This window comes from Cervus elaphus, chromosome 11 (genome assembly GCF_910594005.1).
Source record: "Cervus elaphus chromosome 11, mCerEla1.1, whole genome shotgun sequence".
NCBI classification, from domain to species: Eukaryota; Metazoa; Chordata; class Mammalia; order Artiodactyla; family Cervidae; genus Cervus; species Cervus elaphus.
This window is the reverse complement of record NC_057825.1, coordinates 67167625-67172283: the sequence shown is the minus strand read 5'-3', so window position 1 is coordinate 67172283 and position 4659 is coordinate 67167625. Positions and strand designations below refer to the sequence as shown.

Here is a 4659-nt window from a genome sequence, read left to right as displayed (position 1 = left end):
GCTTCAAAGCATTGTGAAGATTAAAGCACATTGATAAAGCACTCAGAATAATACTTTGTGTAAGGCGCTTATTACTTTGCCAACAAAAGTCTGTCTAGTCAAAACTATGGTTTTTCCAGTAGGCCTGTATGGATGTGAGAGTTGGACCATATAGAAAGCTAAGCACCAAAGAATTGATGCTTTTGAACTGTGGTGTTGGAGAAGACTCTTGAGAGTCCCTTGGACTGCAAGGAGATCCAACCAGTCAGTCCTAAAGGAAATCAGTCCTGAATGTTCATTGGAGGGACTGATGCTGAAGCTGAAGCTCCAATACTTTGGCCACCTGATGAGAAGAGCTGACTCGTTAGAAAAGACCCTGATGCTGGGAAAGACTGAAGGCTGGAGGAGAAGGGGATGACAGACGATGAGATGGTTGGATGGCATCACTGACTCAATGGACATGAGCTTGAACAACCTCCAGGAGTTGGTGATAAACAGAGATACCTGATGTGCTGTAGTCCATGGGGTCACAAAGAGATGGAAACAACTGAGTGACTGATCTGAACTGAAGTGCCCAATAATCTCATTCATAAAGCTACAGTAGTGTTATCTTCTAATTATATTTTATACTCCAGACATATGTGGCTCTTGGCTACCCAAACTTAACACCTGATGCTTTCCCACATCCAGATCTTTGCTCTTGCTGATCTTTTCACCTGGAACATCCTTCTTCACCTGTTCTACTTGTTGAAATCCTACCCATTCTTCCAGACCCAACCATGAACACTACCTTCTTGATGAAGCCTTGCCAGATTTCCCTTAACCTGGTATCTTCCTCTTCAAAGAAATCCATCAGGGCTTCATAGCTCTCTACTGGCTCTTATCATGTTCACTTTGGATCCAATGAGTTTTATGCTCCTGGAGGAGCAACACACACATACACAGAGCCCTAAGCAGTATGATCTATCAGGAACAACTTCAGGATGGGAATCAGGAAATCTGGAATCTGGTCCCAGAACAACCACTCTGTAATCTTGGGCAAGTCTTATTTATACACACCTAAAGAGACCCTGGTCTCTGGCTGGTAAAATATCCATCTGCAATGCAGGAGACCCCAGTTTGATTCCTAGGTAGGGAAGATTCCCTGGAGAAGGGATAGTCCACCGACTCCAGTATTCTTGGGCTTTCCTGGTGGCTCAGATGGTAAAGAATCTGCCTGCAATGTGGGAGCCTGGGTTCGATCCCTGAGTTGGGAAGATCCCCTGGAGGAGGGCATGGCAACCTACTCTAGTATTCTTGCTTGGAGAATCCCCACGGACAGAGGAGCCTGGCGGACTACAGTCCACGGGGTCACAAAGAGTCAGACATGACTGAGTGACTAAACACAGCACAAAGAGACGCTAGGCAGGTATCTCTTTTAGAGAGAGAGAGAGGCCGTGTTACAATACACAGGAATTTATTTACTTATTTATTTGGCTGCACTGAGTCTGAGTTGCAGGATCTGTAGTTAAGGCATGCAGGATCTAGTTCCCTGACTGGGGATTGAACCCATGCTTCCTGCACTGGAAGCATGGAGTCTCAGCCACTGGAGCACCAAGGAAATCCCTAGAGTACATAGACATTTTAAAAGTGGTTACCTATGGGAAATGGAGGTGGGGCTGTGAGATGAGTGGGAGAGTGAGAGAGAGAATTTCAATACCGTTTTATACCTTTCAATACCATTTTGTTTATTTTAAAATGTGAATGTAGTGCCTTGGCAAAGAAAAAGCTAAAGTTAAAAGAGAAGCCTCTGACTGTGACAGGATTTTAAACAAAACCAGATATTTATCTTGTTGATTTTCAGTTTTCATTGAGCCTAGGAAAGAACTAAGGAATGATTTACCAGTTTATTTCTGCAGCTTTGTACTGGAGTATAAATCCCTATGGCAAGCTTGTCACTGGAAAGATGAAACTTTGGCAGTTGTTATGTTCCTGGAGTTTTCTTCTCAAATGAGCCACATTTGATGTGTCCAGTTTCTGACACAGACGCTCAGAAACCAGAGGCCTTCAACTGTCTGGGATGTGGCCAGTGATGGTGTGAAAGGCCCCTGACTACAGTATCAGCACCCCTACCCTTTATGGAGGATGTGGGAGAATTCAGTTAAGGATGGGGACAGGGTCCATCTAAGCAAATTCTCAGATCCACGTGGAGGGCAAATTAATAGGAATTTATGACTGGAGTCGGCTCTGATTCTTCTCTCACGGATGGGAGACAGTTGCACCTACCTGCCGATAACCAAGATATAATTTAGAGAAAGCTTTTGGATAACCTCCTGATAGAATCTACCTCTCCGCATAAATCTTCCCACCAACTGGGTAAATCCTCAGTTCTCAAATTCAGTTAGCCCACCACCGTAAGAAACTTAGACCTCAAAATATTTTTGTTCCTACTGGAGTCCCGCAGCAATTAGAAATCCAATATATGATTTTTCTCAGCTTGCTTTGGTTTCAGGTCCTTTTTGGAGAGACTCCTGAGTGTCAATTACTTGCAGCTGAGAAGGGCCCATACTGACCCAGCAGGTACCGTATCAAACCCCAGCATCCTGCCTGGCTGCTCCTGGGAAGGCTTCAGAAGAGCTTTTCAAAGCAGACCTCATAAAAACAAACACTCCTACCTCTACCCCATCTCCTGTCCCCTTCAAAAAACAAACAACAATACAGCTCTGTTCACTAAACACAGGGGGGTTTTCTGTTTCAAGTATTTTTTTCTTATTCCACATTGGCAGCACTTATTAAGGAACGGATGACTTTCAAGTTGGGTGAACTTTGAAACATAAGCACAAGAATCCAGGTGCTTAACATTTTTTCAAACGTAGACACATCCTGACAGTCCTCGCCTGAAAAATATCTTTTTAACATTTTATTAGAACTATGTCATTTTTTTTTTTAAAAGATGACTTTGACCACATATCTCTAATCATTATGTTTGCTTTTATTTTTTTTTTTTTTCTTTTTTTTTTTTAAAAATATGGAACGCTTCACGAATTTGCGTGTCATCCTTGCGCAGGGGCCATGCTAATCTTCTCTGTATCGTTCCAATTTTAGTATATGTGCTGCCGAAGCGAGCACTATGTTTGCTTTTAAAGCTTGTAGTAAAATGACTAAGATCCTATTTCTCTTTTCAAACTTTTGGAAACAGCTTTGGTGTCAGATGGGCCTGGGTTTGAATTCTGTTTTCATCACCTGTTAGTTGTAAGACCTCAGGCAACTAACCCAACCTCTTTGTGCTTCAGTTTCTTCATCAATAAGATGGAGACAATTAGTATACACCATATAGATTACCTGTGAGGGTTAAATAAGTACATATAAAGTACTTAACAGAGTGCCTATAAATTGTTGTTGTTGTTGTTCAGTTACTAAAAAAAGACTCTGATTCTTTTGTGACCCAGTGGACTGTAGCCTGCCAGGCTCCTCTGTCCATGGGATTTCTCAGGCAAGAGTACTGGGGTGGGTTGCTTTTTCCTTCTCCAGGGGACCTTCCTGACCCAAGGATCAAATCCACATCTCCTGCAAGTCTCCTGCATTGCAGGTGGACACTTTACTGCTGAGCCACCAGGGAAGCCCATGCCTATAAATACATTGTAAAAATAATAATGTTAAAGTAATAACAAAAAATTATTATACCTTTAATCTCATTTGAGGAAAATGCATATTAACTGAAATTTAGCAAATATTTCTCTTTTTTGTGATTTTTAAGAGCCTCAATTTCAGTCTTAAATGAAGGTTTATTATTAAAATTGAACTCATATTTCCAACACGTGTGTAAAAGAAAGAACCCAGAACCAGTCGGCACACCATGAAGAGCAGGCAAGGGCAGAATTTCAATGCCTCTAAGGCAAATGTTCAGATACTGTTTTTGTCATGTTCTGAGAATGAGATGTAACATTTGTGCTGTAACCTCACATCCCCACTCACCCAGTATCTGAGGGCAGAGGATGGGAAATAAGGATGCCCCGATGTCAGAAGTGTGATTAGGGGGACAAGATCCAATCACACAATCCAAACCAAAGGGTTTCCCCTCAGACCAGCTACATGTTAGACTTCTCTGATCTCTGGAAGGAAGTGTTTTTTCTCTCTGTTTCTCTTCGTTCCTCACCCATCAGTTCAGTTCAGGCACTCAGTCATGTCTGACTTTTTACAACCCCATGAACTGTAGCACGCCAAGATCCTCTCTCCATGGGGATTCTCCAGGCAAGAATACTGGAATGGTTTGCTATGCCCTCCTCCAGGGGATCTTCCCAACCTAGGGATTGAACCCAGGTCTCCTGCATTGCAGGATGATTCTTTACCATCTGAGCCACCAGGAAAGCCCAAGAACACTGGAGTGGGTAGCCTATCCCTTCTTCAGGGGAACTTCCCGACCCAAGAATCCTCATCCATCAGCCTATGAATTTTTGCCTTTTTTTTTTTTTTTGCCATTTCTTGAATGAATTCTAGGCATGAATCTAGCCCACTTCTGGAATCCATTACATTGGCTGGTACAATATGTCAAATTGGGGTGGGTGGGTGGTTTATCTTGAGGCAATGGCATGATGTCATTGCCAAGATCATCTTCGGACTTTCCAAAAGAATGACACCAGTCATGAAAACATTAGCCATGCCTACCTTCTGCTTTCAAAAAGAATCATGGCTTGCTGCCCA

The 4659-nt window shown here is 42.7% G+C and overlaps 1 non-coding gene across 1 annotated transcript; it reads right to left on the bottom strand.

Moving 5' to 3' along the window:
- Positions 1–2980: 2980 nt before the first annotated feature.
- LOC122704220 lies at positions 2981–3087 on the bottom strand. The gene has a single exon (XR_006343821.1). It is a non-coding gene; the product is annotated as a U6 spliceosomal RNA (small nuclear RNA).
- Between the last annotated feature and the right edge of the window lie 1572 nt (positions 3088–4659).